General features: G+C 47.4%; 2 non-coding genes and 1 pseudogene across 2 annotated transcripts; 2 read left to right on the forward strand and 1 right to left on the reverse strand.

Moving 5' to 3' along the window:
* LOC127030809 (olfactory receptor 10A7-like) lies at window positions 1-27,816 on the reverse strand (annotated as a pseudogene).
* Window positions 20,514-20,590, forward strand: LOC127032003 (small nucleolar RNA SNORD126). The gene has a single exon (XR_007768701.1). It is a non-coding gene; the product is annotated as a small nucleolar RNA SNORD126 (small nucleolar RNA).
* On the forward strand, window positions 21,352-21,498 carry LOC127031999 (small nucleolar RNA SNORA79). The gene has a single exon (XR_007768697.1). It is a non-coding gene; the product is annotated as a small nucleolar RNA SNORA79 (small nucleolar RNA).
* Window positions 27,817-27,877: the final 61 nt, after the last annotated feature.

The raw sequence follows: 27,877 nt of genomic DNA on the forward strand, positions 1-27,877 counted from the left end.
CTAGTGAGGAACCATTTTGTTCCACATATTTCTCTTCAGGGCCATTTGGATATCCCTGTTCCTCAGGCTGTAGATAAAAGGGTTCAACACGGCAGGCAAAAGAGTGTAAAACAGGGAGAGAAGTTTAGCGCTGTCTGGAAATTCACTGGATCTGGGTTGTAAATAAAGGAGGATGCCAGAACCAAAGAAAAAAGCCACAACAATGAGGTGGGAGGAGCAGGTGGAGAATGTTTTCTTCTTGCCCTCAGCTGATGGCATCATGAGGATGGTGGTGATGATTCGGATGTAGGACAACAGGATCAGGGCAAAGGGCACCATTCCAAAGAAAGTGACCATGATGTAAGTCAAAGTTTCATTCATGGAGGTGTCAGCACAGGCCAGCAACAGCAGAGGGGCTGGGTCACAGAAGAAATGGTTGATCTCTTTGGAGCTACAGAAGAGTAAGGTGAACACCAAACCAGTCTCCACTACCTGGGCTGGGATGCCGATAGTCCAAGAAGTGGCTGCCAGAAGGACACACACTTTCTTGTTCATTATCATGGTATAACACAGTGGGTTGCATATTGCCACGTAGCGATCATATGCCATGGTGGCCAGAAAGGAGGATTCCGTGCTCCCGAAGCAAAGGAAGAAGCCCATTTGCATGGCACAGCCAGCAAAGGAGATGTGTTTATCCCCTGAGATGAGGCTCACCAGCATTTTGGGGGACAGTGACCGAGGTGTAACCGACCTCTAAGGCAGACAAATTAGAGAGGAAAAAGTACATGGAGGTGTGAAGGACAGGATCCACCAAAGTTACAAGGATAATGAGGAGGTTTCCCACCACAGTGACCAGATAAATGGCTAATAGTGCCACAAAGAGTAAAACTTGCCTCCCTGGAGAGGTAGAAAATCCCAGAAGAAGAAACTCAGTCACCACTGTTCGATTCAAGTTCATCATTTCTTCATAAGTGTTCAACTGGAAGACAAACAGAGACAGGTATTACATGGTGTATCCACCATCTCCAGGCCTACTATCAACCAGGATTGGATGCCTTTCTTCAAAAGTCTGTGGTTCTAGAGAAGCCCATCAGCCACATAGTCCTGAAAAGGAGGCTCTATTCCTTTCCACAGAAAATGTCAAAAATGGTGGTTTCCATTTAGAATGAAACCCAGTTTCAAAAGATTGAAATCTTTCATGAAACAGAATCACTTTTCTCCCTCAACTCAACTCATAACCAGAGCTGGCCAAAGTATTTATTCTGAATCGCAGTCACTATGAATGGGCTTGAATGACGAGGAAATAAAGGACTATGTATCAGACTCTACCTCTTTGGTCAATAATACCTTAGTCACCAATGTGTGCCCCTAATTTCAAAAGAGAAATTCTGTTACCCTTTCTCTCAGGCTGGGATTTTCAAAGGAACCTAAAAAATTTATGCTTCTTAATTTCAGTGAGATTTGGGCACCTCATTCCTTTGTGCACTTGAAAATTCCAGTCTCACTGCTGATTTCAATACGACCATTCAAGCAGTGAGATACTAACTCAACATATATAAGAATGTTGACCTGTGCAATCAAGATTACTTGAGACAAAAATCCCATTAAATTGGGATTATGATTTTCTTTAGTTTAATACTAGAAAGTCATAAATATTTCACATGGAATGTATTCACACTCCATTTCTCAGGCCCTGATTTTATAATCAGATTCATGTGGATTAACCTGTAGCCCATGCGGAGATAACTGAAATCAATGTTTTCTCCCTTTCTCCTATGTTTTAGCTGACTTCTCTATTTAAGTTAAAAGTTCTTTGGAACAGAAACTTTCTTTTACTCTATGTTTATCCATACCTAGCCCTAAAGGGTCCATGCTTGGTTGGCCCCTAGAAGTAGCATAATGAACATGGTAACTATTACTAAGAAGGATGTTACTCTGCATGGGCATAAGGGAACATCTGCATGATTCTTATTTCAGAAGCAGGGTTACAGCTTCAGTTAGATGCTTTGATTGCTGGAAATCATCATGAAACAAATGACCAGTTAATAATGGTTGTCACAGTTCAGGGCTAGCAGCACCTCTGACCTCTCTCAGCGTCTCCCTGAATGCAACCTGTTCTGGTGACAGGCTTCTTGCCTTCACCTCTCTGAGGTGGAATCCGACAGTTCTCCCACTATCAGACAAAGGTACAGCCCGTTGGGTACCAACTGTGTTTGCTCCTCAGGGCCAGCTGGATTTGGCTGCCCTGCAAGGCTTCCCTTTGGGATCTGGGACTAGTGGTGAATCCAGTGACCACAAAACAGCCTTTTCAAAACAAAATACCATTTAATCTCAACAGCAGGAATCAAAGCATAACAATTAAACAACAGAAGGCCTACATGTACCTGTCTTACTTAAAGTTTAACCAAACACCCATGCTTCTAGGATTGGAGTTCAGTCTACTTTCCCCTTCTTCCTGTGTCTGTTTCTGCCAAGCTCCTAGGCTCTGGTTTTCATCGACTGCAAAGTTGTTTGATTCAGTTTTCCCGCTTGACTCTCTCCCCCGACCCCCATATCAAGCTGGAGGTTCGGACTCAGTCACAGGTAAACATCAAAGGAATTGACACCTAAATTGTCCTGTTAAATATTGGTGAATGGTGCAATTTAAAAATTATACCTTTCTTCCTGCCTACCTGCGGTCCACTTGTGTGAGAGTTAACCTCTTTGTAACAATATAGCAGCCAACAGCAATACAAGCAAACAAATAGACGAATGAAGAATATTCATAAAATAATATAGACATCTCCCTCACATAGGGTGACCAAATATCTCGATTCTATAGGGACAGTCCCAATTTTGGGGTCTTTTTCTTGTATAGGTTCCTATTATCCCCCACCTCCATCCCAATTTTTCACATTTGCTGTCTGGTCACCCTACGCTCACAATGATAATAACTTTATTTACCACTAAACACTTTGACAAATATCAACAATGGAAAATCTTACCTTTATATATAAAAGAAATTTAAAAATAAATACCAAGATTTTATTGAATTGATAGTAAGAGATTAACAATTACAGCAATCAAACACATAGAGTTTGCCCATCTGTCTAATTTAATGATTAATGATTAACTAGACAGTTAGATAGACATTATGTCTTAGGAAATTTTCTTTTTCACGGTTTTTCTCCTCATTTTTGTATTGATAATAAAAAACCAACAAATATTATAATTTTCATCCTTTTAAATAATTTTACAGTAATTATCCAAAACACGGCAGTCTATAATAGGCATACTGCAATACTTCTGGCTACTGCTATTAACAAAGTATTTAACCCTAATTCCTAGTACTGTATCTTTAGCTTCTCATGCCTCCTTTTCACCTTTGCCATGTTATTGATGTTTATATGTATCATGACCACAGCAGTCTCTGGAATCTCTCTAGTCTGGTGACTAGAACTGGGTGAAAGTTTTCCAGAGTAACAGTTTTCCATCAAAAAAGGATGATTCAAGTAAATTAAAAAAGAGAATGTACCAATTTTGTATATAGAGGCCTCAATTACAAATTACTTCCCTGTTGTGCTGGGTGTTTCATACACATGTATTGAAGAGAGAGCACCTGCCCCAGAGAACTTACGGGCAGGATGAAACAGGTGGATAAGAAAAGTTCAGTAACAATGGGTAAAGATAGGAAGAGGTCTGCATCTCCCTCACCCTTTTCCTTTGCCACTCCCTCCCAGATACACCAGGTCTTTCACCAGCTTACACGCACTAGCTTTATGGAAAAACATAAGATATTCCCAGCCTGTCAATCTCTCCTATTCCTTTCTTCCAGCTCCTGGATGGACCCAGGTCTACACGGCCACACCACACACTCCTTGTCAGATCCCTACCCCATTAATTCCACTTCTTTCCAGACCCCCTTTATTCCCTTTTCTCACTAGCACCTTTGCACCTTCTCCGTGGCTGCCAGGCTGAGATTTTCAAAGCTGCCTGATAGTTTGGGCACCCCATTCCCATTACACTTCAGTGAAAATGGTACCCAAAGCCATGAACTGCCTTCCCTGAACCAGTTCTGCACAAACATCTCTCTCCTACTTCATTTCAGTCCTCGGACTATCACCTTATTCTAGAATGCCCACAATAATATTTCCAGTCCTGAAAGAAAGAAAGAAAGAAAGAAAGAAAGATGCCTGTGCTACTAGTCAAGCAATGCTCATTGCCCAGTTGTGTGTGTTCTGTCCCACTCCATCCATCCATTGGCTGTTGTTATCTCCCCAGCACTTTGTCTTGCCATGATCAGCTGAGTAAATAGGCTCTTAGGAACAAAGACCATGTCTTTACTTCCATTGTAAAGCACAGTGCATCCCACCTAGTTCTCAATACACAGCTTAAAGAACAACGTGAGACAATATGATTATTAGTTCTCTAATAAAACCAAGAACATTTCTAACCTGCCTTGAGAACAAAGGGCCATTTCTTCTGTGGCTCATCAGGCAGATATAAGTGTGAGCAAAAGAACATGATTAGGGATAGAAGTCCCTATGGGTGATCTCACTGATCTCCACAAACAACTGCAGCCTCCCCAGAGCATTGTCTGCCTTGAACACCAATGTGAATAGCAAGGATTCATGAAGTTTAACATAACCAGCTAATGTTTCAGCACTCAAGTGAGTAATTCTTCCTCTACCAGTTAGTCCCAGAGTTCTTCTGCCCTCCTTAGCAACGATCACACATTGCCCAAAAGAATAAGGGTTGCAGGATTGGGTCCTTAAGGGAATGTCTATATCGTAGATGGGAGCTAACTTGGTTAGAGCACTAAAACTAGCAGTGTGGACTTCGCAGAGATGCAGGGTGTGAGCTGTTTTTGAAAGCCAGATCTGCTGCCTGAGGCATAATGTCTACACTGCTAGTTTTTGCTCACCTGTTGCTAGTGCAAGTCTGTCTTCTCAGGTGGGGGGTTCACATCCACCTACAGTGTAGACATAGCCCTAAGGGTCTTCTTCAATCCATTGAGTCATACATTGACTTTTGCTTGCAAAAGTGGCCTCCTCCTGAAGCCCTTACTCACACACCTAGTAGTTACTCATACATGTGCTCATAGCAAAGCCAGCATGGTCACTAGAGTGAGTTATGGTTACTCATGTAAGGGTGGCAGGATCAGGCCCAAAGAGTAAAGAATTGCGCCCAAGTCAATTACATAGAATGAATTTGCAGCTGAACCCTGGTCGTGAAGCCAGCAAGAGCTGTGTGTGCTCAGCACCTCTCAGGAATGGGCGACCAAAGCTTGTGTTGAGACTATGCATAAACTACTCCCTGAATTAATGTAATCTGGAGCTCTGCAGTGGGCCAATTTGTCACCCACAAAGGGCCACATTAAATAGCTTGAAAACTGTGTGATTCATGCAAGACATTTGTATCCAAGTCGTCAAGTTCCTATGGGCTGTGAATGCCAGCACTTGGGAAACAGTGAGTTCTCAGTCTTTTAAAATCTTCCAGTCCAGACTAGTTGCCTTTCAAACATAAGTTATTGGGATCAGTACGGGGGTAACCAGGTGAAATTATCCATCCTTTGCTATTCAAGAGGTCAGGCTAGCTGATCTAATGGGTCTTCCTGGCCATCAAATCCATTAATCTATTTAAAAAACAAGAACAACTAAAATCTTTGGCGATTATTTCCAAAAGTGGTTTACAGCTTTGGGCCTAAATTCCAGCATTGCTGACCACCTCCAGATCATACTAAAGCTAACGGGAGCTGAAGCTTCTCAGAGGTTCCAAAAATAATTCAAGCCTGATGGCCAAAATTATGCAGCCTGTCCACTAATCAGGATGCCTCCACTTTTTGGTGCCCAGTTTGTGAGAATGGAGACCTGGATTTTCCGATTTGCTGAGCACTCTAAGTTTGCATGGATTTCTGTTGGGGTTGTGGGTGTGCAGAAATTTTGGAGAGAAAGCCCAGATTGGTTGATGTTAAATTGAGGCACCCAAAGTTAGTAGCTATTTTGCAAAATTTGGCTTGCAAAGACCCATCACCTGCAGGGTCCAAATTTTGGTAGATCTTTAGCACAATGTTCTTGCATTGTTATTTAGGACCCTAGTACTTTCTTCATCCTTACTTTTGACCTGTGAGTTGTACCATTGGAGCCAATCATAGAACCATAGGGTTAGAAGGGACCACAACCCCTTCCAAGATGCAGGATTTGTTATGTCTAAACCATCCAAGACAGATGGCTATCCAGCCTCCTTTCGAAAACTTCCAGTGAAGGAGCTTCCACAAGTTCCCACAACTTGTCCTATGAATAGTGATCTGCAAAATCCATAGATTAATAGATTTCAAAGGCAGGAGGGACCACTGTGGTCATCTGGTCTGAATTCTCACATAACACATTGCAGAGAATCCACCAAGTGTTTCCTGCATCTAGCAAATTATGGTTGAATTTGAATGCATCATTCAGAAAGGCATCTGTTCTTTGGATAGGCTGGGATTTTCAAAAGATCTTGAGGGACTGGGTTGCCTAACTAATTTAGATTCCAAGACTCCAAGATATAAAGAATGCAGCACTTCTCTTGTCGAGTCCTTGCTCAGAAAAAGGTCCCACAATAGTTCTATTGCATATGGTTCTGTAACCAGGACTGAATTAAGGCAGGATCCAGGGAGCAGACCTTAGGTTGGAAGGTTGCCCCTGGACCCACAGAGATATGGAGGTTGCCTACTTCCAGAGAGTATTGGAATCTGCTATGGGACAACGTTGACAGACCACTGAGCCAGTGGTATCATAATACTTTGCTGAGTTGGTGGCCCTATGGCTGGATTGAATCCAGGCCTTACTCCACCTCACACCATCAGTGAATTTGCTTTCTGAGGCTTGTTCTTTATGGCCCCAATTCAGCAAGGTATCTAAACGTGTGCCTAGTTTTTAAGGATGTTTGTTGTCCCATGGAACTCTGGGAATTCTCTTGTGCTTAAAGTTAAGCATGTCCTCAAGTACTTTGTGGAATTGGGGTATAAACTCCTTAGACGCTGAGGGAACTTTTACCCTCAACACTTAGGCACCTACAGGATGAGGCAGCAGTCAAGTAGGGGTTTTGTGGATCACGGTGGAGCCTAAAACTGGGCCTTAAGTGCTGAAAGCTGGCATTTAGGTGCCTAAATACCTTTGTGACTCTGTTCCCCAGGCCTCACTTACTACTGTGTTGTCACTCAGTGAGCACCGTTGTGGGTTCCTTAGATTGTCAGCCATGGGCGGTGGGTATAATAGGCCAGAGGAGGCTCTGCCACCCTCAGTGCTGCCACAGCCACACCCGCCAGACCCTAGTTCCTGGGTTAGGTGGCAAAGTTTTTGTTTTATTATGCTCCATGCAGGTTCTGGGGTGGCTGAGGTGGCACATACCATGTCCTCATCTGCCCCGAAACCTGCATAGGGAATATCAAAAGCATCTTCTAACAGATCCTTTGGCTTTTCCCCTGGGAGGGTTGGGTCCTGGGAGGGGAGGCATGGCACGGCTTCTGCCAGTCCAGGGCTCCTGGGGGGCGGGGGATGCTCAGGGCTTCGCCCAGCCCGGGCTCCTCCAGTCAAGTGGGGGGTACTCAGGGCTTCAGCCAGCCTAGTGCCCCTGCGGCCGGGGGAGGGGAAGTGCTTGTGGCTCCGGCCACAGGAGGCAAGGGGTCTCGGAGCTCTGGCCATGGGCAGAAGGGGCAGAGCCAGGGGCTAGCCTCCCCAAAGGGGGGCTCCCCCCACCACCCATGTTGTCAGCACTTTGGGGCGTAACTGTCCTTTTGTTCTGCTTTTGCAGTGCCTAGTCCATGACAGGGCCTCTGTGCACTATGGCAACAATAATACTGTTGCCTCTTTCCAACCCAAGCAGCTAGTCATAGTTCAGGACTCTGGGGGAGTTCCTAGCTGGAAGCAGAAGCCAGTAGAGGATGGTGTTTGCTCAGATGTAGTCTTTTTATTTACAAGAGATGTACCAAGTCCTGCTTCTCCAAACACATGAGGAGCTAGAAACAAAAGGAGCAGTTCCTCAGCTTATGGCCCGAAGCCTTTCTATCCAACAGATCCACAAGATCTCTTCAGATTTTGTCAGAGTTAAAAAAAATGCTTATAATGCACAACATTGTAATGATTCCCTTAAGAAGAGATTTTCACAAGATCACTCAGGTGAGGTTCCTGTCTCTTATAAAGAGGATAAGAAAAGGGTAACATCATTTCTGGTGCTGCTTTTCCAGAATGACACAGGCTCTGGCCAATGGGCTGGTCTCCTTCCAACCAAACTCTGGAGCACTTGAACAAAGACTTGATGAACTGAAGAAAGCGATGAATTGACACGATCCCATCAGCTGCTATCTGCTTCATGACCCAAACAAGGATGATAATCCTACATTCCTGGTACAGGAGAAAGGTAATATTTATGGTGTATGAAACTACGATCATTTCCTTTGCCCTTCAGGCTTCTACAGTGCACTGCAAATGCCTAGTGAGACAGAGGGCAAAATGTTCAAAAGTGCCTAAGCCCCTTCATCAGGGGGTTCCTAAGTGAATAAGGTGCTTTTGAAAATGGGACTTAGGAGCTTTAAAACATTTTAACCAGAAATTCTATAGGTGATGGGATGGATCATGTGATGATTGCCTTTCTGTTCACTCCCTCCAAAGCACCTAGCATTGGCCACTGTTGGCAGACAGGATACTGGGCTAGATGAACCTTTGGTCTGACCCAGTATGGCCGTTCTTATGTTCTTATCTATATATGTAAAAAAAAATTGGATAAAGCCAAGATTTTCAGACTTGACTCATGATTTTGTAAGTCTCCTTTTTCAGTGCCCAACAGGAGACATTTTAAATGGCCTTGAAAGTGCTGCGTGCCCACCCTCTGAAAATCACTAGTCACTTGCTACGTGGTGTAAATTATTCAGTGAAGAACAGCAACATTTGCTGAAGAATTTCTGTGATCAAAGAACATCCAACCAGCTCTATGTGTAGCGGAGTGGTCACCCACTCCTGCCCTGAAGTCCAACCCCCTGCTCAAAGCAGGACCAATTCCCAACTAAATCATCCCAGCCAGGGTTTTGTCAAGCCTGACCTTAAAAACCTCTAAGGAAGGAGATTCTACTACCTCCCTAAGTAACCCATTCCAGTGCTTCACCACCCTTCTAGTGAAAAAGTTTTTCCTAATAGCCAACTTAAACCTAAACCTTCTCCACTGAGAACAGTCTAGATCCATCTTCTTTGGAATCCCCTTTCAGGTAGTTGAAAGCAGCTATCAAATCCCCCTTCATTCTTCTCTTCTGCAGACTAAACAATCCCAGTTCCCTCAGCCTCTCCTCAGAAATCATGTGCTCCAGCCCCCTAATCATTTTTTGTTGCCCTCTGCTGGACTCTTTCCAATTTTCCACATCCTTTTTGTAGCGTGAGGCCCCAAACTGGACACAGTACTCCGGATGAGGCCTCACCAATGTCGAATAGAGGGGAATGATCATGTCCCTCAATCTGCTGGCAATGTCCCTACTTATACAGCCCAAATTGCTGTTAGCCTTCTTGGCAACAAGGGCACACTGTTGACTCATATCCAGCTTCTCGTCCACTGTAACCCCTAGGTCCTTTTCTGCAGAACTGCTTTCTAGCCATTAGGTCCTAGTTTGTAATAATGAATGGGATTCTTCCATCCTAAGTGCAGGACGCTGCACTTGTTTTTGTATACACAGAGTCCTCGTTCTCTGTGTATATATATATCTTCTTACTGTATTTTCCACTGCATGCATCCGATGAAGTGGGTTTTAGCCCATGAAAGTTTATGCCTAAATAAATTTGTTAGTCTCTAAGGTGCCACAAGTACTTCTCAGTCTTTTTGCTGATACATACTAACATGGCTACCACTTTAAAATATGTTGCCCCAGTGCACGCTCCATTACAGTCTGATCGGGATAGTGACTGAAAGTGACATCACCCAATAATCTCGCTAAAGGATTCCGACTGGGAACAGTGGATGGAGGTTGCCCTGCTTCCATAACAGAGGTTTGGGAGCTAGTGGAGAAGGGTGAGGGCTGGCTGGGATTGGAGCATTGAGACTGGAGACACTTGGCGGGTATTGGGGAGTTGGGGTGGGTAAGGAGGGGTAGGGCTGTGGGGGTCCCTGCTGCAGCGCAGCAAGCTGGAGTCCGCATCCCCCGCAGTGCACTGGGGCTGGTGCAGAGCAGCCCATGGGGCGTGGCGGGAAGACAGCATCTCCCAATGGGGGGGTAGGGCCCTTCCCAGCAAGGTCGGCACCTCCCGGAGCATCGCGGACCACTCCCCAGCATCACAGCAGCTTCCGCCTTCAGTCTCATACTGCTGGCCCCTCACCCTAGAAAGGAGATGGCCAGGCCAGCCTGGCAGCAGCTGATGGGAAATAGAGGCAGGGAATACACTACATCTCCCATGGTGCCTCTGGGCTAGGATTGCCAACTTTCTATTCTCACAAAACTGAACACCTTTGCCACACCCCCCGCCTGCACCTTCTATTAGCTTGGTCAGTTCGTAACTCTGGGGTTCATAACTCTGAGGTTCTACTGTATCCCCACATTGACTGGGTACATGTCAGGACAGGATGCTGAGATAAAGTTTCTAGACACCATGAATATCTGCTTCTTGGAGTAGCTAGTCCTGGAGCCAACAAGTGGAGAGGCCACCTTTGATTTAGTTCAAAGTGAAGCAAAAGATGTGGTCCAGATGGTGAATATAGTTGAAACACACAGTATTAGTGACCATGATATAATTATATGTAAAATCCTTTGCGGGGGGAGAAAGGGGCAATGACACCAAAGAAACCCACCACAGTAGCATTTAATTTCCGAAAGGGAAACTACACAAAAATGAGAAAGCTTGTTAAATGGAAATTAAAAGGTACAGTTACAAAAATGAAATGCCTACAAGCTGCATGGAAACTTTTTTAAAACATCATAACAGAGTTTCAAATTGAATGTCTACTCCAAATTAAAAAACATAGTAAGAGGACTACTAAAGTACCACCATGGCACTACACAAAAGAAAAAATGGACACAAATCTGACATCAAGAATTACAACATTCAAAAACCAGTCGGCAAACACTTCAACCTCCCTGGTCACTCAATTACAGACCTAAACAAAATAACTTCAAAAACAGACTCCAACGAGAAACTGCAGAACTGGAATTAATTTGCAAACCGGACACCATCAAATAAGGCCTGAATAAAGACTGGGAGTGGATGGGTCATTACACAAAGTATAAGTTATTTCCCCATGCTATTTTTGCTCCTACTGTTACTCGCACCTTTTTGTCAGCTGTTTAAAATGGGCCATCCTGATTGCCACTTTAAAAGTGATTTTTTCCTCCTGTTGATAATAGCCCACTTTAACTGATTTGTCTCGGTAGAGTTGATAAGGCAACCCCAATCGTTTCATATTCTCTGTGTGTGTATGTATATCTTCCTACTGTATTTTCCACTCAATGCATCTGATGAATTGAGTTTTAGCCCACATAAGCTTATGCCCAAATAAATTTGTTAGTCTCTAAGGTGCCACAAGTACTTCTCTTTCTTTCTTAAAAATAAATTAAAGAGGTGGTTAGAGGCATTAAGGCATCTTTTAAAAATTGGAAGTTAAATCCTACTGAGGAAAATAGAAAGAAACAAACTCTGGCAGGTCAAGTATAATAATTAGGCAGGTCGAAAAAGAATTTGAAGAGCAACTAGCCAAAGTCTCAAAAATCAACAGCAAAGAAATGTTCAGCTACATCTGAAGCAGGAAGCCTGCCAAACAATCAGTGGAGTCACTGGACAATCGAGATGGTAAAGGAGCACTCCAGAAAGACCAGACCCTTGCAGAAAAGCTAAATGAATTCTTTGCATCTGGCTTCACTGCTGAGGATGAGAGGGAGGTTGAAAATCCAGACTCCTAGGTTTTATTCCCAATTTTGGGAGGAGAATGAATCAGGACACCTGGGTTCCATTCTCAGCTGGGCCAGTGACTCACACAAGTAACTTGGGCCCAGCTCTCACAGATATTTAGGTGCTTAATTCCCAGTGAGAGTTATACACCTCAGTACCTTTGAGAAGCTGCACCTTCACCTTTTTCAGAGCCTGTTTCTCCACTTGTAAAATGGTGACAATAATGCCTACCTTTGGGCTATGCAGGGAAAGGACAATTCTGCTGTGAAATACACCAGTTTAAACCTGGAGCTGGCTGAGGTTAACAGGGTTATGTCAGTGTAAGTGAGAGAACAGTATGGTAGGAAGCATGGTACACAAGAGATTTTATTATTTTCCTTTGCAGATTTTGCCAAGATTTTCCACATTTGTTACCCACAAATGTTATTGAAGTCCTGCATTGCAGATGCCTCCCCCTAGCCTTTGTTGACTCTGAATCTGGATATATATTAGGATTGCCAAAGGCTTGTGAGGATATTAGGTGCCTATGGAAGTTAGGGTGCTTAGGTACTTTTGAAATCCCACTAGATACTTTTCAGCATCCTTAGGTGCCTAAACGACCTGGCTCTCTACTGCCAGTATCTTTCCGTATTTTCCAGTCCTGGGACTTCAGAATGAGGAAAATCCAAAGTGGTATATAAATGTGAAATATGTTTATTGATATTACACTATTTGTAAGGGGTTTGGAAATCAAAATGACCCCACCACTACAGGGCTAAATTTTTTAAAACTAGGAGCCTAAATTCAGATTCCTAAACTCTGATTTAGCCTCCTAAATAAGTGACTTTCAGAAATGCTGAGCAGGGTTGCTCAGTACGTTTGAATGTCAGCCCAATTTACAGCCCACATACGGATTTCTGGACAGTGCCTCTGAAAACTTCAGCCTAGCTTTTCAAATGTTGGCTCAAGATTGTATTCCCTAATACAGACCGAAAAATCTTTGAGATTTCACAGAAAACCACGGGTTTCTGTCACACACATTTTCCTAAAATCAGCTCTGTAAAGGTCTTTCGACACATGGTTTGAAGCCACGGATTAATGTTTCTGCCTCTCGTTCACTTCAATCAGAGAAATAACAGACTAGTTCCTGTTCTCAGCCAATGGCAAAGCAGCTGTCTTCCCTGTCCCACTTACCACTTCCTCTTATCTGTCTCTCTTTCACCCTCACTGTACTTCCTGTATCCTGTTTCTATACTCCGAGACCGAGGTTAGCGTGGTGGGGAAGTTGCAAGTTCTCTAATGCGGTTTGAATCGTTTGCTGGCCACCCACGTGTTAGGATCGAACCCGTGTTCAGACTGTAGGTGGTGGAGAGCGGTGTTCCGGCGGAGGGAATCGGGCCCTGGGGCTGTTGAATTCAGAACAGGTGGGTCACCCCGTTAGGTGGGGTCGAAGGCAGAAGGTTAGTGGGAACATGCTCTGTTTAAACTGTGAGATTGTGCTGAAATTCCCATTGAATTCGCAGTATCTGGGCGAAACGGCTGGCCTGATTTGTCCCTGGGTTTTAATAAATGACCATGTGGCTGGCCGCAGCGTTTCTCTTCAGACCTGCATGAAGCGAAATGTGCTGTGGAAAGAGTTTATTACCCCTCTCTACTCATCTCTTCTCCCCCGCCTGCCCCCGATGTGCTTTGGTGACTTGTTTCAGGGCAGGCAGGGAGCGTGCTGCAGAGCTCGGGAGCGAACCCAGGAGTTAAATTCTGCCCTTTAATCCAGTGAATCCTCCTCACAGCTCCCGAAGGGGGAGCAAAGTCCTGGGGCCAGTTCCTGCTGCTATAACCAAACCATAATAAATGGCAGGAGTTTTGTGTACGGGTGTATGTCCCTTTAAGAGGAAAAAGCACATGGCAGCGGTGAAGGCTGAACAAAGGACGCCCTTACTGCGGGGGGAGCAGGGTTAGGAAGGTACCTTCCCACTTCCACCACGTGTTCTAGGACTAGCAGCCTCCTTCGGGGTGTGGAATGAGCTGGGAGCGGGTTTGACTTGGGGTTCAGAAGCGCTGCTGGCAGTGGTGAGATTGCTCATGGGGGGGATGTGTTTGGGGGAAGGATGGGAGCTGAAGGTCCCTCCAGACCTCCTGTCTCTAATGTAATAGCTGTGGTGGTGTTGGATGTGTTCTGGCTGCCAAGTTTTGGTCTGTGTATCCTAAACCACTGTCTGTATCCCTTCATTTTAGGCTGAAAATGGAATTGATTTTCTGGGAGGAAACAATTGCTTTGGACCAGTGCCATGTTCCAGATATGGGGAACAATGAGCTGGTATGAGATGGACTTCTTACAGAGGAAAGGGAATCTCTTGCCCAGGGATCTAAACTCTATATAACAGCAAACTGTTGAAATCTAGGAGCAACTATAGTGGGTTAGAAGAGGGGAGCTGGGAGTCAGGACCCCTGAGTTTTATTCCCAACTTTGGGGGAGTGTGAACCAGTGGCTAGAGCAAGGGAGTCCAACCTAGCTGTAGAGAAGGAGGACTCCTGGATTTTAATTGTCTGCCTCTCTTTAAGGGCATCACCAAGACCGGTAATTTCCAGGGCTGCCTAGAGGATTCATGGTGCCTGGGGTCTTTGGCGGTGGGGGGCCCCCCCTTCCGTGTTAATTGGGCGGCGGGGGGTCCTTCCGCTCTGAGACCTGCTGCCGAAGTGCCCTGAAGAGCCGCAGCAAAGGCCCCCGCTGCTGAATTACCGCCAAAGACCTGGCACTTAGTCAGCGGGTCCCGCTTTGGTGGTAATTTGACGGCGGGGAGTCCTCCTCCTCCGGGCAGAAGGACCCCCCACCACCGACGATCCAGAGCGGAAGAAGCTCTGGGGGCCCGGGCCCCGCAGGAGTTTCCGGAGCCCCCGGAGCGAGTGAAGGACCCTGCTCCAGGGGCCCTGAAAAACTCTCATGGGGGCCCAGGGCCTGGGGCAAAGTGCCCCACTCCCGCCCCCCCCCCACCCCGGACGGCCTTGGTAATTTCCAACCTGGAGCGAGGACTCTAGAGTATTCCTGTTAGATCATGGTCCTGCCTGCCAGACCACCTATCTCCCTTCCCCCAGTTAGTGCAGGCTGAGGTGTGTCAAACCTTCAGCTCTGGCCTTTGGCTTATAGCAGATGTTTTCAGCTCTGACTTTATCAAAGTGTCTGTTGCCAGTTGTGTTGACCGATCCAGCATTCAGCTACGATCATGGAGTGTAGTAGGAGTGACTTGTGGCTTTTGGGCCTTGCTAACCTACTAGCTTTTGAGTGTCTTGAGGCCTTCAGGCTGGCGTTGCCTTAGTGATGTGAACATCAGATTTTAAATCCTCATTGTCCAGGATTGGTTCTTCTCTTCCTCTGCAGAGAAATTAATGCTATTGGTCTGAAGCTGTTCAAGTCTCTTGCTTGGGGCGTGAACAAAATTTGAGATCCTGTCTGCTCACTGTGGACGTTAAAAGGGCCATACCCATGTGGTTCTCGGGCAATATTCAGAGCCAGGGGCCCAGCTCTTCCAACATTTGGGGCTGGGCGCCCCCCTAGGCCCCACCTGTGGCCCCGCCAGAGAGTCCCGTGGTCCCTATTTGCTGCCCCCACTTGCCTTTCCGGGGCCTCAGAGCACAGCATCTCTGTCTTTGTCTCCTCCATGCTGCTTCCCTGCAGCAACTGCTGCCACAGGGTCCTAGTGCCCCCACTTCCCACTGCCAGGGCACACTGACTCTGAGCCTGCCCTTCCCTTTTCTGGCAGGACCCTCCACCAGTACAGCCCCCCCACCTCCAGTCACTGCTCCTACCGCATGCTGGACAAGGAGACAGTCCCATCCCTCACCCCTAGTGAGGCTACAGTCAGGGGCAACTAGAGGGGAGGAGGCGCACGCAGCACCCACCAGCACCCACCACGGGGGAGCAGAGGGAGATTCCTGGACCTGGGAGGGGACTTAGGAGCACAAGCAGTGACGGTGGTCGGGGGGAGTGTGCTGCTGAGGGGGCAGGAAAGGGGGGCTCCTCTCCTAGAGCTTGCTGCTGCTGACAGGGAAAGGGCTGGAGGGAGTCCTTCTCTCTGGCCCCTGTCCTGGAGCAGCCTGCGTGCACCCCAAACTCATCCCCAACCCTGCCCCACCTCAGAGCCCATACTCCCAGTCAGAGCCCTCAGCCCCCTACCTCATCCTCAACCCTCTACCCGAGCCCCTCCAGCACCCCAAACATCTTATCCCCTGTCTCAGAAAGAGCCCTCATCCCTCCAGCACCCCAAACACCTTATCCCCAGTCCCAGCCAGAGCCCTCACCCCCTCCTCCTACTCTTGCCCTGAGCCCTTGCCACACCCCAAGCCCCACATTGCCAGCTTCAGACAGAGCCCTCACTACCTATATCCCTGCTCTCACCCTAATCCCCCCCACACTCCAAACCCCTCAGCCCTGCACCCTATCCCTCTGCACCCCTCCCATCCCCAAACTCCCTCCCAGAGCTTGCACCCCAATCCCCTGCCCCAGCCTAGGGCCTGCACCCTAGACCTCCTCCCTCACCCAAACTCCCTCCCAGAGTCTTGGGCAGGTTGGAAGGTGGCGTTTGGACAGGGATGGGTTCTGGGCACTGCCAAAATTTCTACAAACATGCCACCCCTGTTTGTAAGCATAGTAGGGAGCTTAGCCAATTGTCTGTCTGCTAAAACAAGGGTTCTCAACCTTTTTCTCTGAAGTCTCCAGAAAATGCTATTAAAAACTCCAGGGTCCAGCAGGGGTGTGTGGGTGGGGGGGATGGGGGGATGTCTGGGCTTCAGGGGAGCAGGAGGGGCATTTGCCCGGCAGAGCTTGAGGCTTTAGCTCTGTGGGGCTCGAGACTCTGCGTTTTCGGTCCTAGGCCCCTTTCAAGACTGATTCCCCACTCTGGCACTCTGAGTGTAGAAGGTGGGGAGCTCACAAGGATTCTAAAAACAAATACCTGCCACTCCAGGCTTGTATTAAAGTCCTTTGGTTTCAGTTTCTCTCTGACCTTGGATTGGTAGATGGTGCCACCACCCAAATGCAGAACCCCTTTGAGGCCTAGGAAGGCGCACTTGGGGATTCCTTCCTGTGAGGTACCCTCAAGCCCTTTAACCCTCCTCCCGGCTTCCAGGGAAGAGCTGAGAAAGAAGGAAAAAAAAATGGGGAAATCAGTTCTTGCCACCAGGTAGTTAAACAACATATGCACAAACCTCTTCAGACACACAAATCCAATTCTACTCTTAAAGGTATTCTTTTTTTTTAATTAATATTTTACCTATGGGAATTTAGGCTTTTGCTAGATTTAAAAAAACAATTACAAGGATTAAGGATCAAGAATAGTTTTCTTGAGGTACGGTTTAAAGGTTACAAGCAAAACAAAAGCACCTGGAGTTAGCACAGAGAAGTCCACAAGCCATAAAGAAATAGAAAAAGAGAAACCGAAATGCATCATCCTAAACATTTCCTAATCTACTTACGTACTCGGGGTTCCGAATTAATAGTTTCTAGGTATGATACTGAGGATTTTTCATACTTGACCCCAGGCTTCTTACACTATATAGCTCTACCCTGTCCCCTCTCTCCGGGAGAACAACCTCAGACAGACAAAAAGGGAATCTTTGTTTCAATATTAAAAAGTTCTAGCCTTCTCATTTGCTCTTTTGGCCAGGTGCCCACTCACTTCTTTTTCCCTATGCATAGCAGTGAAACTTTTTTTAACTCTGTACAGCAGAGGTGGGCAAACTACAGCGTGAGCTCCTGCCCCGGGAGGCTCACCTCTGGCTTGTTCCCTCTCCCCTGCAGCCTCAGCTTGCCCCGGTGCAATGCTCTGGCTGTGGGGATGTGAGCTCCTGGGGAAGCGCAGCTGCAGGGCCTGACCTGACCAGGTGCTCTGTTCTGCACGGTGGCATGGCTGGCTCCAGCCGGATGGTGTGGTTGCCTGTCCTGCTGCTCTGGGCGGTGTGGCTGTAGCACTGCCAGCCACTGGTGCTCCAGGCAGCACGGTAATGGGCAGGGAGCAAGAGGGGGTTGGATAGAGGGCAGGGGAGTTTGGGGTGGGTGTCAGGGGGTGAGGGTGTGGATATGGCTTGGGGCGGTCAGAGTGCAGGGAACAAGGGGGTTGAATGGGGGCAGGGGTCGGGGGGGAGACAGGGGTAAGGGGTGGTTGAATGGGGCAGAGGTTCCAGGGGGGCTGTCAGGAAGGGTGGGGGTTGGTGTGGCGGGGGATCCAGGGGCTGCCAAGGAACAAAGGGAGTTGGACGAGGCAGGAGTCCCAGGGGGCCGTCAGGGGACGGGGGGTGGTAGATGGGGCAGAAGTTCCGGGGGGGGGGGGCCTTAGAGGGCAAGAAATGGGGTGGGGGGGTGCTGGATGGGGGGGGCAGGCCATGCCTGGCTGTTTGGGAGGCACAACCTCCCTCCCCTCCCCCACCTTACCAGCCCTCTATACAATTTTGGAAATCGGATGCGGTCTTCAGGCCAAAAAGTTTGCCTTTACCCTTGCTTTACAGGTAGCGCAATTAGAGAACAGCGACTAAGGGATTTTATAGCTGCTGGCTGGCTGGATGCCCATAAAAGGGGGAGTTCCCACCCAACTTCTTTTATCACAGCACCAGCCAGCCCTGCTTCATGAAGCAGCTGCGGGCCCCCAGTTGAGAACCGTTGTGCTAAAATATCCCCCCCCCTTTCTCCTGTTGCACTTTGCTCTGGCTGTCTCTCTCCACCCTAGAAGTGACTTCATTTTAGTTCTGCTGTCTTCCCCTCCTTGTATAGTGTTAGCTTTTCCTGCCTAGCTATGCCCAGGTAGAACTAGCCTGTGGTGTGCTGGGGAATTTGGGTTTAGATGGGTCCAGAAGCAACTCTGATCTCTAGTATAGCTGCAGCAGCAGGGCAGAGGAAGAGGGTTTGTGGATCATGGTCTTATGAATGTTTCTTTTCCTGTTTCAGATGGTGAAGAGGCAGGAGACTGACTCCCCAACCCCACAAAATGATTGGGGCTGAAGAAGACAAATGAAGTAACTGAATCTTGAAAATGGGCTGAAATGAAACATCCCGGACCTGAGCACTCAGGACAGTAGGGGTAAGAGTCTCCTGCTGAGTAGGGCCTTAAAGAAAAGGGATTGAGTGGTTTTACAGCCTACATGAGCTGAGTTAAGGATAATCAGCTCCTATGCTTTCAGGGCTTGCTCTGATCTCTGTGAGGGGTAGTGGGGAGTAGCCAGAGTTGTGTTGTTGGAGGTATAGGGTGACCAGATGTCTCGATTTTATAGGGACAGTCACAATTTTTGGGTCTTTTTCTTATATAGGCTCCTGTTGTCTCCCCACCCCCGTCCTGATTTTTCACACTTGCTGTCTGGTCACCCTATGGAGGCAGGATGCTTGACTTGATGGGCCCATCCACTGTTTTATTAGTAGTTATATTACACTGTTGCCTAGAGGCCCTACTGTGCTGGAGGTTGTAGAGTCACTTAAAGAAACTATCCCTGTCCCAAAGATTTTTTGTTGGCTTTGTCTGCTTAGGTTATAAAAGATGGAAGACAGGAAATATCAGCATTACAGATGAGGAGAGCTGAAGACTGAGATTTTTCAAAGGAGCCCAGTGGAGTTAGGCACCCAAACCAGAGATTTTAAAGGACTTATTTGAGATCACCCAGGGAGCCTGTGGCAGAGCTGAAAACTGAGCCCAGTTGTCCCAGTCCAGAGCCTTAACCACACAACTATCTTGAGGGTGGGTGTTGATTGGAGACCCAGCCCACAAGACATTTCTTCTCAGACCTATGAGACTCTTCTGTGCTTTGTCACTGGTAGTGTCAAAGCTGGGTTTGAGGGCATGAGTGGAGTCTGCCATGAGTATATTCAATCCATCTTTCACCTGATGACACAGGCCCTGAGCAGACCCCACTGCACTGCGGATGGAGAGGCGCATTAACTCCCTCTCCCATTTTGAGCCTACAATGAAATCTAGTAGATGTGGTTAAGGTTTAAGGCCTGGAGGAATCATTATGGCTAGATAGACTGACTCCCTGCATCGTAGGGAGCATAGATAGTAATCCCCCCTATGACTCCCTGACTCCTTCCCATTTCTAAAACTCAACCAATTATCCCCCCTATCCCGGCATGCTGCTTTTAAATAGTTCCCTGCACTAGCCCTTCTCGCCTCACTGCATTTCCAGGTAACTTCACTGTGCCATTTCCCTGGCTGGAACTGCTGTGCCCTTACAAATTACTCATATGGCCTTATTGAAAAGCCAGATCTTTGTAGGCCAGATGGAACTGTTAGATTGCCTAGTCTGAGCTCCAGTTTAATACCAGCCGGAGAACTTCACCTAGCGATCCCTCTGATTGTATTTGATTAACGCATCCCTCCTAGAAAGGCATCCGTCTCTAATTTTTCAGCGTCCTTATTAAAATTTGGACACCAGAACTGGATGTGATAATCCAGTATCAGACTCACCAGTGCCATATACATGGGTGAAATCACCTCCCTGCTTCTACTGGCTAGTACCTGTGGGGATTTTATCTGTCGTCTTCTTGCAGGTGGAGTTGGGAAGCTCGGGAGTCCATGTTGGAACATGAAGCAGGTGGGTGAGGAAGCAGCTAAAATTCTCAACCACTTGAGGTTTCAGAGTCCTGGTTGGTGGTTTGTGTGTGGGAAAGGCAGCCACATTGCCACTTGTAGGACTAGGAGGACTCTGCTGTGATGAACTGCATGTTCAGTCCGTGTTTCACCTGAATACCCTGATTACACACATGCCCTGAGCAGACTAATGAAACAAACACCTGCAGCGGAGGTCTGATTTGGAGGAAAGCTGATGTTCTAATGGTCTCCAATGCAACCCCATACGTCCCAGGCAGTGAGGAGAACAAGTAGCAGATCCATGCAGACTCTTCAGAAACTTGGTTCTCATTTTTGTGCAAATGAAGGAGTATACATGCAAGGAAAAGTTTTCCATGTAGTTGATAGCTCTTTTTTTTTTTTATTTTTCCCCTTTCTTTCTCTCTCTCTCCATTGACTTGGAAATATTTCCTCCCTGTATCTATAGGGGCAGGAACTCTAAAAACAAAATGGGATGGTTTCTCCTCTCCCTCCTCACCCTGGATCCCTTATAGGAATCACAGATGTAAGTACTGCTGGAGGTTCGTATCCATCCAGTTGCTTAGCATGGCCTCATATTGGTACCCCAGGCCAATGTCACCATGGGATCAGGTATGGGATGAGAAAGAGGTACTATGGCAGACCTAGCAGTAACAAATGTCTGGCATAGCATATACCATGCATTCCTCATTCTGTGACAAGACAGTCTCTGAATTGATCTTCCAAACATTGCCAGGCTGTCTTTCATTACCTGAAGCTGCAGATGCCTTCAGAAAGCCGTATCTTTCTGCACATATGAATAGGAACTCCTTTCTGCAGGATTTTAGTAAGGAAACTGCTTAGTAAAGGTTTGCTCATTAGGGAAATTCATGGTGTATCTCTCTAGGGAATCCTGTTGCATTCAGAGCTGCTCATTTAAGGGAGAGTGGTTGTGATGACCGTTCCTCTTACTGCCATGAGCCATGGGCAGTGGGATTTTGTGTCATCGCAGATTAAACTTGGCCTTTCTTCACTCAGAGTGCTCTTGGATGGGTTTGGCCGTCCGTTGGCACTTCTGACTTTTGCGAGGTCAGACACTCAAAGAGGCAGAGAGGGACTGGACTTTTGGGGAAAGAAATGGGGTTGAAAAACCAGCTGTTTTGTACATATTTCTCTGTAAACTTTGGGCATTGGGCTATGGTAACCAGATAGTAATTTTACAATGTGAGTTGAAAGATTGCCTGAGCTGAAGCAGTAGGAGCTATGCTGGCCTCAGCTAGGAGGAGTTAGTGCAGTTAAGTTATCTTGTTTTCCAAGAGGCAACTGTGTGCTGCATTCTGCATCTTTAATACTGAGATTCCTTATCTTTACAGGGATGATTTGAGATGAGCCTTCAAGGAAAACGTATCTTTCTCTCCACCGACGTCAATTGTAAGAGAGAATTTGGGCCCTGAAGATTAAAAATTTTGGCCTGTCTCTGATCTGTATTACAAGGACTCTTCGAAGTTATGTCCAGGAAAGTTTGTACTAAAAACAGGATTAAACTAGAATGGATGTGTAAGAGTTGGGTATTTTTGTAAAAACGTTCAGTAGTAGAACTGAGGGGGAAATGGAGCTTTCTCAACTGTAATCCACTGGTCTGAATTCAGCCCAGGTCAGTAGTGGTTGTGGTTGAGATTTTCACAGGAGACTTAAGGGCTTTAGATGGCATGCTGCTTTAGGCTCCTTTTGAAAATCCCAGATATTTTTAAAGCTCTTAGTCACTGTAATATCTGTGGACTTGTACAAAATTGAGGCTACGGATAGTTAATCAACATTGGTCTATTTATTACTTGGTCCAAAATTACTTTCCACTTTTCTGTGAATTTACTCTCCCATGTCCACTGTCTGTCTTCTTCTACCAACACCATTTAGGTTAGGCTGAGATTTTCAATTGTGCGCAGGATTTGGACACTCAGTTCCCATTTAAAAAATTAATGGGAATTTAACCGGCATATGCCATAGATTTGAAAATCCTTAACCTAAATGTATTTAAACTACGTCTCCCTCACTCCCCTGACACCAGCGCAGACCCTTATTTCGTGCTCCCAATGTTGTCATCCTCTCTCATCCTTTTTTCTCTCCACTCCAAATATGTAGATCCTTTCCCACTGAGTTGGCAGCCATCACTGCACATCACCTACATATTACAGCTCTTGTGTTGAACAGCAGGGAGGCAGTGAGAGAGATGGAGCTGAGCACTAGGGCTGTGTGAACTGACTTCAGCAACGTGTGGTTTTGAGTTTAGACGTCTTGGGTTACATGGAAGTCAGGACAAAATCTCAATGTCATGAGCAGAGATGCCAAGCTGGACCCTCAAAACCAGGGCCATCCCAGAAAACATGGGCCATTTGGTCATCAAGAGTTTTAACGAGTTTGTGGGGATTCAGCTGAACACAAAAAAACAAGCATTTCCCCAAAACCATGTTTTTAAAGCAGGATGAATCTAAAAATTTTGTAACTATCCTATTTGTCAATCATTTGGAACTCCTCCTTATGCAGAATTTGCAGTTTCATTCTTTTAATGTGATTGCCTTTTTACTGTGTGTGATAGTCTCACTCAATTTGATAGCATTTCTGTGTATTTGTCTGTACATGTGTAATGTGATCACTTTTCAACACTATGCTCTCCTTTCCAGTTTTTTCAGAGAATGTTTGAGGTGCTGAGGGCTAAGAATCTGTTGATTTTGTAGAAAATTGGAAAACTGAAGGGGAAAGTGGAGAGAGAGAGAGAGAGAGAGAGAGAGAGGGATGAATACACAGAGCCCTTGCTAGCTGTGTAGCACAACTGCAGATTCAAGCAACTCTGCAATTGACTATAGACTCAAGAACTGGTTAATGGCAGCCATTAACCCCTTTCCCCCATAACAATGCCCCTATCTAATGTGTGTGTCCTACCAACAGAATTTAACATTTGGCACCCTGAATAGCTTCTAGACAAATAATGGGGTGGGGAAAATGGGGCATGCATACAGCCTCAGCATGGTGGGGGGTGAAGGGGGAGATGAGCGGGAAGTGCACAGAATCTAGTGAGGAAAATTGGTTTGGAGGAAGGCGGCATGCAGCTCCTTCCATAGAGGAGACTAGGGTGCAGAAAGACCCCTTGAATTGGGGGTGATGGGGAAGAATGGGGAACTAGAGCACACACGGCTCCTACCATTGAAAGGGGAGACGAGGGGACATAGATATAGATAAATGGGGACATACAGAGCCCCTGCCACGAGGTAATTTAGGGGACCTTGGCATAGGGGTAGATTGGAATGAAGGGTGCACACAGCTGCTGGCATGGGGGGAGTTGCAGCAAGCCCCTGAATTGGAGGGTGGCATATAGGGTGCTCGTCAAGAAATGCAAAGAGTCCCTGATGTGTACCATAAGCTCAGCCTACAGAAGCAATGAAATATGCAACCCACCACCTTAAATCCAAATTAACAACATAATCCAACACTATTGAACCGTCCAAACTAGATGGTAAGGTTTGCACTTATCAGGTTGGGTGGCTGATTGAATCCACATGGAGTCATTTTGTGACATGGTTATTTTTGGAGGCTGGAAGGGGGGAGGTGAAATTAGGACAAATGGAGATGTCTGTTAGCATCCTGGCCCCTTCCAGCAGCAGCTCCATCAGTGTTCGAGGCAGGGTAGAGAGAATAAAGAAATGGTTGCTCACATATCACCCATGTCATGCAGAAAAGCACCATTTTGACATGGCTGTTAGCGGGATCCTATAGGTGCTGTTTTGATGTGGGTTGAGAGGATGGTGTGCAAGTGCCATTTTGATAAGGTTTTTATGGGGGACCATGGATGCAATTTTGATGTGGGTTTGGCAAGGGTGCACTGTGTGAGTGCTATTTTGATATTCATTTGGGCTCAGTGCCATTTTGATGTGGGTGAGAGCAGCGATTGGCAACCTTTGGCACACAGCCCACCAGCTTCCCGCAGCCCCATTGGCCTGGAGTGGTGACCGCGGCCAGTGGGAGCCGCGATCGGTCAAACCTGCAGGCGTGGCATGCCAAATGTCGCCAATCCCTGGGTTAGGGAGTGGACGTGTGTGTGATGTTTTCACTAGGATCTCATTTTGATGTGGGCCAGGAGTGAGCGTGTGGTGCCCTGTTGGTGGGAAGTGGATGCCCTCTACACTGGGAACCCATTTGTGCCATTTTTATGTGAATCCTGAGTGGGTGGGTGCCCTGTGGAGGGGGAGCAGGCATGGGGCCTGGGTGCCAGCTCCGCAGTGCTCTACACAGGGGGCTGCCTGTCTGCTTGTCAGCAGGGAAGGCTGTGCACTGTTGACGTTCAGTTCGCCATATCACGCCCTTTCCTTCCCATCTGTCACCCTCTGCCCACAGTGGCCCTGCAGAAGCCAGGGAGGAAATTTTGGACCAAACCACTTCTGTAGAAGGAAATTATTTTTGTTTAAACAGTAAACTGAGACGTTTTTTGGGATACCAGCCTCTACTTAAAATATTTTGCAGCATATTATGAAGAGCTAGATAGATTTTGTGCATCCACTCCTGTGCACCCACTCCTCTCCCCCCACCTGAACAATGATACATTCCACTCCACACACACACACACACACACACCCGACCCTCCGATTTTTCCGCTTTGGCACCAAAGAAGGGTGGGCAGCATGAGATGTTTTGGGTGGCTGAAGGGAGGAACTGCTGCGAGTGTGAAGGAGTGGGGGTGGGGCTGGGATGCTCCTGGGTGAGGGGGAAGCATGCTGAAGCAGCGGCACACGCGCGGAGACTTTACCCACGAGAGGCAGCTGCTCGTTTTCCTGCTCTTTCCTGCCTCCAAACGCTTTCAATGGCTGCGTGGTTTAAAAAAAGCTGGTTCAATGAGAGACTAACCCCATAGTATTTGGGGTGATACTAGCTACTCCTCATACCCTGTGTCAGTCTTGCCCCCAAATATAACCATGTGTCAAATTCACCTCACGCAGCACCAAGGTACAACTGCTGTTTTGTGAGGGGCCATTTGTGACTCAGTGGCACTGTCAAACCCAATGGGACAACTCTCTCGTTTGTCCTATACACACTCCTATTTTCACGAGGGGTTTTAGCCACAAACACCCATTGGGTCAAATCAAAGCTGTCTGAGGCACTGGTTTTGGTGCATGGTGTGCTTATGCTATGCCAAATTTTGTGATGTTGGCTCATGCCAAGCCAGTGTGGGTGGATGCCATAAAGAGGCCACTTTATGAACCAAAAACGAGACTGGTGTCAGCCAGACTCACATTAACAGACACAAAGTCCCAAAATTGCCATGGGATGAAACCCTGTTGAACATACAAAACTCCACAAAGTGAACTCATGCCCATACTCTATTGGCAAACACCAAACGCTCATCAGTAGGAAAACATTGCATAGCTGCATTGTCAAAAGGGGCATCACCCAAAACAAAAAATCCTGAGTTGATGTGTGAACAGACACCTCTGGTAGTCACTAAATCCATATTGGTGGGAGAACAGAAATCTGTGTTGGCCTATGTCATAGCCTATAATGGCATATGCAAATAAGCCATCTACTGGCACCTGTGAAACTGCCATTGGTGCACCTCACACCTGCATTGAAGGCCTTGCAGAAAAGTACAAATACACTTTGGAAGTAGTTGCCTTAATACAGAAGTGGGCAAACTATGGCCCGCAGGCCCCATCCTGCCCGACCCTTGAGCTCCTGGCCAGGGAGGTTTGACCCCAGCCCCTCCCCTGCTGTCCCCCTCCCCCACAGCCACCTGGCTGCACACGCAGGATGGCTTGTGCCTGCCCACCTTCCAAGCTTTCCAATAAGCCTGTCCTGCCTCTCTGAGCAGCATGGTAAGGGGGGGTAAGTGGAGGGAGGGTTGGGTAAGGGGCAGGTTGTCCCGGGGGGCAGTCAGGGGACAGGGAGTGGTTGGATGGGGTGGAGGTTCGGGGAGGGGATGGTCAGGAGATGAGGGGGCGTTGGATAGGGTTGGGATCCAGGAGGGGGCAGTTAGGGGAAAAGGAGCAGGGACGGTTGGATAGGGAGTGGGGTCTTGGGGGGGCAGTTAGGGGCAGGGGAGTCCCGGGAGGAGGTGTTCAGGGAACAAGGAACAGGGGGGTTAGATGGATGGGGGGTTCTGAAGGGGGCAGTCAGGGGGTAGGAAGTGGGAGGGGGCAGATGGGGTGGGGGCCAGGCTGCTTGGGGAGGCACAGCCTTCCCTGCCTGGCCCTCCATACCATTTTGCACCCCCAATGTGGCCTTCAGGCCAAATGGTTTGCCCACCCCTGCCTTAATAGCCATATTCTTCCCCATCAAAATGTGCACACACAATTGATTAGCCCAAGATCACAAAATGAATCTCCAGAGAGGGTGGGCGAAGTGATATCTTTTACTGGACCAAGCAGAGATGGCCATGAGGTGGACCTTAAGGGATCCAAAGGCTAGATGCTGGTCCTTTAGGAACATCAGGTAGTCCAAGATGCACTGGATTGGAGCCTGAAGCAGGGGCACCTGCCTCTGAGCGCACCAGCTGGACAACCCTGTCCACTTGGCTTCGTAGGTGAGCCTAGTTGACAGCTTGCAACTTTCGAGAAGCACCTGTCTTACCGAGTCTGAACAGGCGCATTCAGCGTCCAGGCTGTGAGGCGGAACGACTGAAGGTCCGGCTGCAGGAGACGACCATGGTTCTGAAAGATGAGGTCAGCGCTGAGAGGGAGATGTCATGCAGGGGAGCCTGGATTGACAGGTCCAGCAGGGTCGGGTACCAACACTGATGAAGCCAGGCAGGGGCTACTAGAATGACATCTGCCTTGTCCTGGCGGACCTTCATGAGCACCTTGTGCATCAACAGGAAAGGAAGGAAGGCATAAAGCAGCTGACTCGACCATGTGATCTGGAAGGCATCGGCTATTGAGTCAGGACTGCGGCCCCGGAAGGAATAGAAGGCTGGGCACTTCCTGTTGGTCTACAAAGTGAACAAATTGACTCAGGAAAACCCCCAGGTGCAGAAAATGGAATGAATGATATCCAGACATATCGACCATTTGTGAGTGAGAAAACGCCTGCTCAGGCTGTCTGCCAGAAAGTTCTGGACACCCTGCAGATACGAGGCCTCAAGGCTGATGGAATGGGCTAAGCATAAGTCCCACAGAAGGAGGGCTTCTTGGCATAGCAGCGATGAGCAGGCTCCGCCTTGCTTGTTCAGATAGAACATGGCCGTGGTGTTGTCCATTAGAACTGCTACACAGTGGTCCTGCAAGTGAAGGAGAAAGGCTTGGCATGCAAGGCGTATAGCTCTGAGCTCTTTGATGTTGATGTGCAATGACAGCTCACTCTTGTGACCGGTGCCACTTGGATACTGCCACGATGGAGAGTGGTGCCGCAATGAAGAGCGGTGCCACAATGGAGAGCATTGTCACTCAGAAGACCAGTGCTGCGATAGGGAGCGGTGCCATGTTAGAGAGAGGTAGCCAT

The sequence above is a fragment of the Gopherus flavomarginatus genome, chromosome 11 (genome assembly GCF_025201925.1).
Source record: "Gopherus flavomarginatus isolate rGopFla2 chromosome 11, rGopFla2.mat.asm, whole genome shotgun sequence".
NCBI classification, from domain to species: Eukaryota; Metazoa; Chordata; order Testudines; family Testudinidae; genus Gopherus; species Gopherus flavomarginatus.